The 14,007-nt window shown below is 39.8% G+C and overlaps 1 protein-coding gene across 1 annotated transcript in view; it reads right to left on the reverse strand.

Annotated features, from left to right (window-relative positions):
- TAB3 (TGF-beta activated kinase 1 (MAP3K7) binding protein 3) overlaps window positions 1–11,600 on the reverse strand; it is a 43,722-nt gene extending 32,122 nt beyond the window's left edge. Inside the window, exon 1 of the mRNA XM_014878043.2 lies at window positions 11,371–11,600. The gene's annotated coding sequence lies outside the window, so the exon portion shown is untranslated. The remainder of the gene's footprint in view (window positions 1–11,370) is intronic.
- Between the last annotated feature and the right edge of the window lie 2,407 nt (window positions 11,601–14,007).

Raw genomic sequence — 14,007 nt, forward strand, 5'->3', positions numbered from 1 at the left:
CTCTCTGCTTTTAAAGGAGAGGGAGTAAAGGAGGAGATGAAAACCTTTGACATTTCTAGTGCTGTTTAAGCACAAGCCTTATTCTATTTTGTTCTGTCATTCCTCCCCCACAGGAGGAAAAGCAATGCTACATGTTCAGTATGTGAATGGCCAGATGAGCTGAGCAATACCATAACAGACTTGTTAAGTTTGACTATAAATCATATGCAGATCCTCTGCTCCTTCCAACTGATGGGGAAATATGCAAATTAAGTAATTAGATACCTCTGAGAAGCCTGTTCTTTGATTCAGCATCAACTTTAAATAACAAAGGTAATTCATGTTTTAAAAAACTCCAAACACAAAAAAAAATTGATGCTTATTTTCACAACTATTTCACCAATCTTCCATCATGGTGAACCAAACTCAGTACTATTTAAAGTCTGGGGGGTTTATTGGCTGAAAAATGATGAAATCTTTTTTTAGAAACAGTATTTACCTGAGAACCACAATCAAAAGAACCCCTAGTTACTAGATTTACATTATAATACTATCTCATCCAACCTTACTGATTTCTCTGTTTTAGCCACCTTCTGCCAAGAAGGGTTACTGGGCTCCAGTCAGGAATGCACTTTGAACACTCAACACCCACTAATTCTCCATTACTGTCTGCACAGTTTAACCAATGAAATTACTCTTAATTCAACTATCTTAATACATATTTTGTCTAGTTTTCAAATGGATTAAAAGTAAATTTCACACAAATTTAAACATTTCCAGAAGACAATGAACATTCAACTCTATACATACTTCCTCAAATACACAATCTCTATTACTTTGTCAGATTTCCACATCCAACCATTCACTTTGATGAGAAGAGCAACTTTCTAGATATTAGAAAAGTTAATGAACTGAACATAGTCCATAGATGAAACTGCCTTTATAATAACACATTTCCAAGTATGTGTAAAGACATTCCTTCTCTAGTTATCCATGCTCAATTCAACTGAATCAAGTCCAGAATAAATAGAAACTACACATATAAAACTCCCAAACAGGGACACAATTAAGCCACAGGTTGAAACACTGTAGTATTGACTTTCTACTTTTTATTCACTATGTAAACTTTCAATGGCATAATGAAAGAATCATAAGTATGATAAAATTCTATTTAAAATCTCAATTGGCATTATTTATTACAAAAAGCAACTTTTAAAATTCAAATTATCATTTTCAAATATGAACCAAATATTTAAAAGAAATCTCATTGCTAGAAATCAGAAGTATGTGTTCCAAATTTACAAAATTTTTCATACAGCTACTTTCACCTAAATAAAACAGAACCGCCAAATGTATCTTACATTTAAAAAGCATGCTTACATTTTTAATGCGTTTTAAAAAGTGTTTAATAGCATAAAACAAACATATCTCTAATGAAGACTACATAATAAACATATCCTAGACTGGTCTGTGAGTCAGTAGAAAGGCAACTTCGAAGTAAATTCTGGAATATTAGAACTGCTGAACAAGATGCTATTAAATGTTACTTCCAGAAACAAAAATTTTAAAACAAAAAAAAATTAAAAAATAAAGAAAAATTCTAAAACAACAAAAGTATAATAATTAACAGAAGGAAAAAACACACCAAAAATTACAAACATACTACACTCAAATACCAAGCTTCTTACAAACTTTAACGGGGAACATAGGGCTGCAGTCTAATTCCCTTCTATGCAGAGACACAGAAATACAGTTACAAGGGAAAAGCAATACTGAATATCCAAATCCATAATTTTTTTGTCCAGCATACAGTGTCACAACTCAAAACAGCAAGGAAACAGCTATCCCAGCAAAAGAGAGATGGTTTTGAACTGCTGTTGAAATCTGAAAACACTAAAAAATTTAAACAAGTGAGTATTAGGCACAAAACTCCTTTCTTCAGGAAATAAGATGGGGTGGTGGTGGGGGAGGAAACTTTATCTAGGGAAGTATTTATCATCATAAAATGCTCTCCAATAGCATGCACTCTGGGTGCTTCCACAAGAGAAATTGTCACAAAGGAAGTATCATCTGACTGTTTCATAATCACTTTAAAGCAATAAAAACACAATATTCTGAAAAAAGAATTTGCTTCTCCTTTCCTTTCAACGTTTGCTCCTCCCAAAATACCACCACTAATCTAGAGGCCAAATGGCAACATGAACATCACTAAAGCTGAACTTTGATTTACAAATACTAAACGCTCACCCAAACTGGATGAGTTCCCCAATTCCCCTCAAAACCCCACAATATCTCGTGTCCTAGACAGACACAAAACTTCAAGACGGAAGCAGGCAGCCAGGATGAGAAAGAAGCGTTAGACCAAAGTGTCAGGATGGGATCTGACCACAAAGACCTCAGAGCAGACTCCTCCTTCAGGTAAGGCACAAAAACTTATTAGAAATTAGACTTTGTCCTTAAGAAAGCAGCCCAAGTCACAGTCTGAGGCTCAACTCTTTGATGCCATTTAGCAGTTTCCTGTTACTCACAGGAACCTCATATTGCAAGGAACTATGCAACCAACAGTTCTGGTTGCAGCCAATATATCTGGTTGGTCACACTTTACCCAGTGATTTAGACACTGAAGTAAAACATGTAACATTTTTTAAAGTCTTGTTTTCCATGCTAAGTGATAGAAAAATCAGTATCTCCTTGAAATTCAGATGATCTATATTCAAGCAAACCAGAAACCTAAACCTTGGAAAAGTGTTGATTGTTCTCAACTTCCTGAATCTTGATTTTTTTTTAATTTGTAAGAAGTGGGAAAAGTTCTTAGCCTTGACCACAGGAAAAACAAAGTCATCAAACCAGATTAGCTATGAATTTCAGGGATTAGCAAATATGAATCACAGAAGAGAGAAAAATCCAAAAACCATGGCAAACTATACAAAATACTAATATCGTGATTGAAAAATGTTAGTATTTTGAGATACGTAGAACTGATGTGAGTTTAATCCAGTATCATATAAGAATTAAAACACATATCTAAAGACAAGTTTGCAACCCTCATAGATCCTTCCTGAAAAATTATTCTGCAGAAAGACTTAAAATCACAGTAATATATTCAGAAGTTACTCATCTTTGAGTGTTTAATAAAACTAACACAAATTTGATGTACTTGAATATATGTGTAATAAAAAACTATTATAATTCAACCTTGACGTTTGCACCTTAGTAAACTCTTTTAATATTTAAGCAGTCTTATTTCATAGCTAGTAAAATCGTTAACCATTAAAGGAACCCACATTAAATACTGCTTACTACAAATTCAATACAGCCATTTAACTGCTTTTTAAGAATACATTATTCAAATCATCACCAAAATACTTTCTGATTATTTTAAAAAAAAATCCAATTTTTGGTAGACTATTTGTCTACTGGACAGTCTTCTAGTGGCATTCTGTCATACTGTACATGCTATCAGATAACCAAACAACTAAAATGCTCATAGTACATAGTATGGGATCATTAGTAGTACTGAACAAATAACCCCAAACATCAATTTTTTCTCCTCGGTTGACTTTTATTATAGTTTAATAAAAATTAAGATTATTTATGATTATGTAATGTGCTTACATAATTCACAAATTCTACTACACACAGAAGTAACTTACCCTACACGTCTACACATACCATAGACTTGCTGGGAAAACAAAACAAACAGCACCCTCATCCCCCATAAAACCAACTACAGTGAAAAAAAACAAAACAAAACTCAGAAAAGCAGACAAAAGAAAGCCCTAAGCAAGTTTAAATGCATTCCCCTTAGGTATGTAGTGTTCATTTTTTGAACAGCCTAAACAGCCTGTGCCACAAATAGTTTCACTTAAAAAATGAGTGCAGCTTACATAAGCACGTGGCAGTCAACCATTTTTACTGATGGCACTACAACCAACAGTGGCAAAAAAGTTCAGAAAGCAGCACTTAGGAACTAATTCAAAATATCTACAGTCCTTACTCCAAGGCTGACTAAGTAAGGCTACTGGCAAAGCTTAAACTCAAATATTCCATGAATTGTCAAGTGGATAGAGCAATCCAAGGATTATGCTCAAGAGAAGTAATTCAGAGGAGCCCTAAAGTAGAAATTTACTACTGTCACAAGGACACAACTTCTCCCATAAGACACATCTGTTTTTTCTGGAATCATGTTTTAGTACATAAGCAAAACATAAGAACAAAACATATCAAAATGTCAATGTCATAACTACTTTCATCTCACCTGAATAATAGAAATTCTAACACTTAAACCTATTTCGTTTTTGTCCTCTTCTTCTAGAGCCCACAAAAGCATTATTTTTCAAAGCTTTCAAAAAAACAAGAGACATTTTAGAGACTTTAGAATCTCATTATTTAAATTTCTTTACAGGAAGCTGGACAAAACAATGATCTATGATATAGATTTTAACAGGATTCTGTTAAATCAGCTCCCCAACACCAATCTCTCTTCAGCTAGTTGTCTGAGCCATCAAGTCCATGAACTGCAACCCCACAGGGACCACAGCTTCACTGATCCCAGGACTGGCAATAAGAAGTTTTCTCCACCTCATCCAACCACCAAGAGAATGAGCAGAACCTCTCTTTCAGAAGATACAGATTTCTTAAAAGGTAAGAGAAGTAGGAGCTCTTCTTCCATCCCCAGTGTGTTTCCAGGACAGGAATCCTTCATCAGACAGGAGACACCAGTCCACTACTGCTGTGTTTCAGCCACTCAATAACAGATGGACATGAGGACAAACTGCACTGGGATTTCTGAAATCAAAACCCAAGAACTGAATGGTACAGATAAGAGCCAAACAGCACAAGCCTCCATGCCCTGATCACATCTTGGGTAACATATGCTCTTAGGAGAAGTGTCATAAATTTTTGCTACAACTTTTACAGAAAAATGTCTCAGTTAAGGAAAAGCAGCTTTCAAGTGACTGAGTGTTCCTCCAGAAATAGAAGCACTGTTTGTCACAGTACCAGAAACAGCTATGTTGTTGGTACTAGTGCCTCCACGAGTAACAACAACAGATCACTGAAGATGCCTCAATGTCCACATTACTATAGAAAGATTTCACTCACCTGATGGAACTAAGACCATCAAGACCTGCTGAGAGGATTCTTTCTTCTCTTTGGAAAACTTCAAGCTGTCCTCTACAGAAGCCATCTCCCTTTTACACACCCCTTACTCCTAGATGAAGGAACTTTATTGCAACACTTAGGTGATTTTTTGGACTCCTTTTCTCTTTTTTTTAATATAGTAGATCATAATTTCTAAAGACAGACCAAAATAGCTGATCTTACTCAGGTCTCTCTTAGGCCTAAGGCTACCTTCAGGCTCATTTACCTCAACTCCCAAATCTTGAAAAGGATTGGCAGTTAGAACATTTACTTGACTTGGAACTTTTTTTAAAGCAAAAGAAGCATTCATGGCATCTAGAGATTGGGTCAAAAGCAGAGAGGTAGATTTCATTTAAGGGAACCTACATTCTGCCATTTATGAACTTAATTCAGCTGCAACAGATGTGGTACAAACTCTCACTTCCTTTAAAATGGATATTCCAAGAAAACAATAATTAAAAAATGTTTGTTGCAGAAAGTGCCAATGAACTCAAACCAACACAGAAGGAAGCTGGATGTGAACAGGGATAATTCTCACTGTCACTGCCTACTACTGAAACCAGTACACAAATCGAAGAGTAACAGCTTCAGTGTAAGAACAGGAGAAAGTATAAATCTGCAAACATATTCCTGAGCAATTATTCAAAAAGTTCTTACTCACAATGCATGAAGCATTCAGTCCAACAATGCGATTTGTTATGAAACACCTGTATAAAATATTGATGCTCATGAAGTTGGAACAGCATGCAAACTTTTATAACCACATTTTCATGAAGCTGCCCAAACAGCAAGAAACAAAGCATGGAAAAAAGACTAAAATAGCTGTTCCCCTGTGCTATCCATTTGAAACTTACTAATGAGTTTTAAAAAATCCATGCTAATGTACAAAAGCCCTGACAAAAGTGTTAAAATTTTGTCTAAGTGTTCTGAATTCAACTACTTACTCAGCAATTACTGAAGTCACATTTCCAAACGTCCAGATAACCTAGCAGCTAAAACTTGACTTTTACCAGGAAAGAACATAAAGTAACTTTTCAGCAGAATATCCAAAAAATAACTTTAAGGTTTTTAACACATTCAAATCAGCAGTGAGAAGATATTTGATGTAATGCTTGCTAGCAGAAATTTAACCTATTTGTATTTTTTGAGTCAATATGAAGCAACAGAGAAATTGCACCAAATTAACGCTTTGTCCTACCTAGACACATAATTTCTGATCCAACATTAGCAGGATTACAGCGAGCATGACTATTCCTTCAAGATACACATAAGAATTTCAAGGAAAAAAGGCAGATACACTTTAATGCAATGCTCTGCAACAGCCTACTACCTGGCTTACTATTTCTTCAAGTTGATCTTCAAGAACATCCACATGAAAGCCAAATTCTAGATTTTTTTCATAACTTGCACAACATCTAGGTTAAAAAAAAAAAAAGAGACAACAAAAAACAACCATCTCCTATTCATCAACTATTATTGATCCTATGCCCAACGCGAAAGAACAAAACAGTTGTAACTCTTTCAAGTGCTAGGAAAAAATGCCCATATCTTGAGTCAAGCCAAAGTATACAAACTCCCCACTGAAGACAAAGAATTACATTTGAAGATTTATACCAGTGTGACAAATAACATACATAGAACAAACCAAGGCTTTTGCCAGCCATTTTCTAATGCAGCTGTAACACTGTAAACTAGGAAGAGTTGCTCAAACAGATGAGACTTGGGGGCAATTCACCTCAGAATACAACCAAGAAATGGAAAAATGTTTAAGCTTAAAGCTGCAACAAGATTAAAATATCAGCACTGCTGTCGTTCTTTCTGCCAAATCTGGTAAGAAACAGCCAATACTGAATGCAGTTTATTAAATCATACAAGTCTTTTTCCTGCCACAACATCCAAGACAAATACTGATAGTAACAGGGTTGTTTTTTCCTAAAAACTGTCAATTTATCCCTAGATCAACCATGATTTCACAGAAATTGACACATTTTTCATATTAATGTACACTTTGGTGTACATTTGGATATGCAATTTCATTTGAAAGAAAGTGTGGAACAAGACTGTGAACAAGACATGATTGAACAGAACCTGCAGAAAGGCGTTTTCCAGAAAAATCTCATAATGATCTACCAGCAAGCCCAGATGCAGATAGGAAAACATCTGTATTTGAGCTGTGGCAGCCAGGCTGCTCAACATTACCATAGCAGAAGGACCTCCCTCTCTCTTTGTGACTTTGCTATTTGCTTACAAAACCCCCTGCTTTAAACAATATCTGAAAAGAGCACTAATTTTCCTTACAACAGAGCCAGATTAGGACAAAAACTGGTAATTAAATGCTTTTAAAATACCACTACTTCGAATTCAGGCCCTTAATAAAATAAAGCCCACCAGGAACTGAAGAACTAATGCTTCTTAAAAACACAAAGCTGTATATAACCTCAACAGAGATGGCATTTTTCATGTTTATACTGTAGTGATATGCTGGCTATTTTAAACAAATACTTGAAAAGGAAGAAACATTCAACATAGTAATCAATGGGGTGTAAAAATATTGGAATGTTACTTGCACTCTGCCATTAACTTGAGACAGACATTGTGATCTATCTGGTATTAATAATCTTCAAAAAGAAAAAAAGAACAAGAAAAATGCCAAACAATGCCAGAACGCACTGCACAACTTGAACTGTATCAGCAATACAGGTGGCCTTGTCTCACCTTATTACACACTGAATTTTGTGACATGTATCTCAGCTCCTCAAGTCAATGAAAATGCCCCAGTGATGTATTCTTCTGGAAGTTGTGTAAGCCTACTGGATACCAGTACCACAGTGCCACCTCTTAAACACTGACTGAAACAGCACAGAAGTTGCTGACCAACCACCCTGCTCACAGAACAGGAGATAGCCAGCATGGATATTCAGTACCACAGAACCACATACCCTACCACCGCTTGTCTGGAGCAGGAGAGAGCATTTTGCTTAAGTATTACGAGCACATTCCCGGTTTGAAAGACTTTCAAAGGACAACTCTGACTGACACTTGAAGGTCTGGCAGACTACAAGAACCTATTCTAGCAGTGTTTTCAACCAACACCTTCAACATTTACACACGCGAGTCTAAACAAGTATTTCAAAACTCAGCTTTCCATTTACAGTGAGAGCTTCACACGTGGGAACTGGCACCATGACATCACCACACATTCGACTTCTGCAAAACGGTTCTCAATCTCTCACAAAAACAAGATAGTCAATATCGCCCTTCGGACAGTATTTTAGTCTACTATGCCCATACAGAAATAAGCCTAGAGAAAATCTGTATTATATAGAAAACAAAGAGTTCCAGCTTGGGGGGAAAAAAAATAAGACAATAATGCAAAACTTGGCCAGGGATTTGAAAGTAAATCCCTAATATCAGTTTACTGCACTAGGTAGTGTCAATTTTTTTCAGTTTGGCTTTATTTTTCTGTTTGAGTAAAGACAGTAACAGGGACAGGAAAAAATACTGCAAAACCACAAGTCACAGATATTTCTATTGTGTACCTTGCAGTCCAAAGTAGTCCAAAAAGTGCTTATGATAATGTTTCAGGCTTTGTAGGAGCCCTCTCAGTTTCACACTCCATTTGTCACCTGGCTTGTAACAAAAATAACTTCCACTGCAAACACCTTTAGTACTTCACTTGCACTTATGTGTGTGCACACAGGCACTGCACCTACATCAGCTCACAGCAGTGGGAACAGCAGCATCACAGATGCTCCCAGAGCAGAATGTGTCATAGCATCGTTGAGTTGGATGACTAAGCACACACAATAGACTTAATGTTACCCAAAATTTACTAGATTTGATAATTTACTCAATGACTCAATCATCACTAAAATACCTTTGGTGTCAAAAAAAGAAATCAAAGGCTTTTGCTTGTGTTGGTGATTTTGCTGAAACTGAAGCTGTGAAAGTAGGGATTTGAAAGTCGTCTCAGCTGAAGAAAAAGCTCTTTGAAAAATAATTCAATAAAACATCTTAGGTTTCCTATTTATTATGTACTGCAATATACACACATGTAACTCACCCTAACCAAGGATACTTTTGCAGGACATACTTTGAGGCTACTTATGCTGTTTACAAATACATAGAAAGTTAATCAACACGGGTTTCAAGTCAGGAGAAAGCCTCTACAGACCAGAGCAACCATTTAAGCCCCATATGATTCTTAAGAGGTGACAGAGGAGAGAGCTGCTGCCAGATAACCCAAAGAATTGCATCAATGTATTCTCCTGGCTGACTTCAAAGGAGTCTTTTTCCATTAGGATTACCTTTTACTCTGCAACTCAACAAAGAGACACCAGCACAGACATCACCAAAGCTGGCTAAAAGTCAAATATGTTTTCACAACACCTATTCAACTTATCTAGTCTTTCTCAAGATGAAAAGTCATGGAATGAAAAAGGAGCCTCAGTGAGATTCAGGAAACAAGAATGGACACAGACTCGTTACATTTACCTACAATCATCTGTAAAGGTCATGACCCAAGACGAAAAAAAATGTATCATAAAAGTATAATTGCATAATAAGAATACATCACACGTAACCAGCTGTGTTTAAACCAAAAGATTCAAGATTAAAGTCAGGCTTAAATGCTGAGTTTATTATTCTTTACTCGTGTGCAAAATTTGGTGTGTTAGTAATTTTATGGACAAACTCAGTCTATATATATATACTTATATATATGCATTATTACAGGTTGCTACAGCACTCTTCAGATTGTTGCTGTCAACAAACACTGCTTACAAGGCAGGACAAAATAAAAGCTTTAACAAATGTTGTGAAATACTTTATTTTTAAGAATCCTGTTCCTCTCTCTCTCTACAAAGAGGAAATGAATTTAACATTTCTTCTTTTTACATGAAATATGTTAACTGCAAATATACTTAAGGAAGAGCAGAAGAAAGTATTGCTTTTCTCACAAATCTAGAAAACAAAATTAAAGTTACCAGAACAGTGACTGGTCTTTGACCATACAAGCTTTATCTGTAAGTTACAAGAGTTCTGTTATAGTAAGTCCTCTGGAAACATCAACGATCAGGTGGACCTGCTACAAAACATAAGCCCATAAAGAAATACTACTCAATTTTGTCACCAGCACTAAAAATAACAAACACATATTGACACAACAGCTGGATAGCTTAGCCTGATCATTCTCAATATTTATTTGGAATTGAAGAATAACATCTTCAAACATGTTAGCATTGAGACCTTCCATAACAGTGTAATGCATGTTTACCTAAACATAATGTCTTACTTTTTCATTACTTTCCAAGTATGACATATCTGAGCCATTCCATTTTTTTGGAAACAGGGAACCTCTACCAAACCCTGAAGTACAGATACTCCCAAGCCATCTAAGCAATTGTCTTCCCTCTCCTTGTTTTCTCCTTGCCAAAGCCAGGGAACAACGGCCAATATCATGTTACAAGTTATGTCTGAACAAGGGGAAAAGCACAGGACTGCACAGTCCTACACGAACACTGAACAGTACAAATAAGAGCTGCATCCATCCACCATATCCACTTACATTAGAAAAACAACTAAAATGAAACTCGAGTTAATCTTCCTCAGAGCCAATACAAGCAGTCGATAAGATCTCAAAGCCGACCTGAAGCCAAGACTCTGGACAGAGCACAGCCAAGGCCTCGCTACCTTTGGGGGCCTTCTATTTCCAGAGCCAAGGCACAGCAGCAGCATCGCGCTGCAGTCACGTCCAAGGGGCAGTGGCAGCGTTTACCTGTGAATCCATTTGCTTTTTATTACTTAATTTATTTTCACGCAGCAAGAGCAGCATCAGTGGCCCAGCAGACACCACAGCCACTGCTGAGGGGACACCCGCACGGGATCCCCGGGCACTCCGCTGGCCTCGCTCCGCAAAGGGCTCCAAAAACAATGACCAAAGTTTTCCCTGCTCGGTGCGTGGGAGTGCGGCAGCAAAACAGGAGCCAGGATCAACACGAGCCGCCTCCCGTCACCACACCCGGGCCCACGCAGGGCAGGACACCCCCTGCTCCCTGGGCAGCCCGTCTGCGTCCCCCGAGACGGCTGCAGCCCGCTCCCACACGGGGAGGGGGACACCCACAGCCCGGCGGGATGGGGGAAGCGGGGGATGTCACCTGAGCCTCCCTCACCGACCTCCGGCAGCGGGGCGGCCCTGCCCGCCCCCAAATTCACCTCCCACACCTCTCCCTCACCACCGCCCCCCCTCACCGTGCTGCGCTGGGGACTCGGCTCCGGCTGCGGCTGCGGCTCCGGCGGCTGCATTCCCGCCCCCCGGCTCTGCCCCGGGCCTCGCTTCGGGGGCCCCCCCGCTCCTCCTGAGGAAGGGGAGAGGGAGAGGCGCTTGCCCAGGCGGACGTGGGCGCGAGGAGCGGAGGCTGGAGCAGGGACAGGGGTCCCGGGGCAGAGCGCGGCCGGGAAGCGCTTCCGGGCTCAGTGCGGGGCGCTGGGGCCGCCGGGCGGGGCGGGGCCCCGGCTGCGCCCAACGGCATCCGACATGGCGCGGCCCGCGCGCGCCGGACCGCACGGCTCTCGCGAGACTTGGTGGAGGGAGCAGTCGCGGGGGGGGGAGCGGGAGAGCGAAAGCGCGCGGCAACGAAAGGGGGAAGGCGGCGGGGGCGTGGTCGGGGGCGTGGCCAACACTGGGGGCGGGGCCAGGCCTGTGTGAGGGGGCGGCTCCGGGCCGGGGGTTCCCTCCTGTTCCCTCCTGTCCCTCCTCCGTCTCGGCGCCGCGGGGGACGCTGAGCGCCTTTAAACAGAGATTCCCCGGAGCCGGGCACGGTGTTGCGTGCTGGTGGTGACTGGGACTGTTGGACCCTCGGCCCGGGCTTCTCGCTTTAGAGAAGCCTGAGCGCGGTTGGGCGGTGACTGGAACTAAAGTGTTATTTTCTGACTATTGATCACAGAATGTGTCAGCTTGGACCACAGTGGGTCTCTGGCCCGGTGTCCCCGCTCTTGCAGGGCCATCCTAGAGCACATGGCACGGGGCTGTGTCCAGACGGTGCTGGAATGTCTCCAGTGAGGGGACTCCATGCCCTCTCAGGCCGATCTATTCCAGTTCTTATATAGCACGGGAGAGCTATGAGCAGAGAAACGCCACTGTGCTTTGCTTCTACACAAATGTCTCGTGTTCCTGTGCCAGCCCATGCAATATTTTTCTGTCCCTCTGCTCGCAGGACAGGCTTGGGGCTATTATGATTAATATGGATTGATCCAATGTGAACTTTTAATTGACATCTATGGGGGCTGAAATCTTCCTGTTGAGGCAGAGCATTGCAGATGGTTTAGTGGGTGTACACTGATTTTTCATCCACAGACTGGGCCTTGAGATTACATTCTATTTGTGTGCCAATGTAAACTGGTCTTAAGCATCTTTTCCCAAATCATAAAGACCATAATTTGTGTTTTTCAGGATTTGTGTGTGTTTAGATATTTTTCTTTGTTTAGACAGCACCTGTCTTGTGTAGATTTTTTTTTTCTTTTTTACTTATCACAGTTTCAGAGCCACAGAAACACCATTGCGTTGGTACTGATGAGAGCAGATGCAGAGCTCTGTAACCACCTTCTGTCTCTCTCTAGAAGAGAACTGGAAGTGCAGGAGGGACATGTGTCTTGTATTGCCATTACTGACTCTCCACGTCACTTTCCGTGTGCAGAGGCCTCGGCTCCCATGTCAGAGGTTGTGTGAAGTTAATTAAGGAATTCCTGTATTCTAATCCCTACATCGGAAACACTCCAAGCCTGACTAACATTTCTGCAGAGGCAAGATGCAAAACTGGAAGTAAACAGGATCTCGGTGTAACAATACTTTTAGATAGAAGAGATTGATTCTTATCCACTGATTGGAACTGTTATCAAGATGCCCAAGTGCATATTCCTCAGCAAAAATCCATAATTTCCAAATATAAGTGTGTGCTGTTAATGCCAATGAATAGCTCCCATAGCTATATCTAGTCTCACTAAAAATGTAAGAAACAGCTCTTAGTACAGCTGTTGAAGTTGTGCACATGACTGGCTCTGTGCTCTGGCTAATTCTTCAGCATTTTTTGTGTTGTCCAGCTACTGTCTTAATTCATCCTGTCATTGTTGGTTTCAGATTTTTCAAATCAACATCAGAGTCACTTTGTCATTGCATCTCTGTAAAATCCTTGTACTATAGCTCCAGTGTGTGTCCTGGCAAACCCCTGTAGTTTCATACAACTGGTCTCCATGGCTCCATTTCACTTCAGAAGCAGCCAGTGCCTTGTTTTTGTTTGGAAATGATGCTTTTCCTCTGCAATTCTCTGCAATGGACTAATGGAGGTCTATAATCCAGCAATTGCTTGACTTTTATCCCACTTTCAAAGCAGGAGTGTTCCAACAGAAATTGCAGACACTCAGAATTTTTCATCTACCCTTAGCTAGTTGTAGGCTTGAGACAGGATTGTGAGACTGGGAAATTAATCGGTCTTGAAACTTCACAATTAATCATAGCACAGCCAGGGCTGTGCTCAAGAATTTAAGAAAAAAATCCTTATGGGTATTAGGTGCCTGATTATCCCAGAAATCAAAGATTGTGTATGTTCTAACTTTGCTGAAAGCATCTCTGAAAGCATTAATTTTATTGCCGAGCCAGCTTTTCCATCTCTTTGCCGTATGACAACTACAAAAATTGATTATACAGAAAAGTAATGTTAGGAAAGCGCTTAATGCATTTTTAGCTGCTTCTAATGGGATTTAGCAGCTGGAAACAAGGAGAGCTGGCACTGAGTAATCAGGGCTGTTCTTAGAGAGCTGTGTGGGAACCAGAGCATCAGGACTCTGAAATAAATCACCATTTTTTTCTGTATTTTAAGAAAAGCAATATAT

The sequence above is a fragment of the Sturnus vulgaris genome, chromosome 2, assembly GCF_052056855.1.
Source record: "Sturnus vulgaris isolate bStuVul1 chromosome 2, bStuVul1.hap1, whole genome shotgun sequence".
Lineage (NCBI taxonomy): Eukaryota > Metazoa > Chordata > Aves > Passeriformes > Sturnidae > Sturnus > Sturnus vulgaris.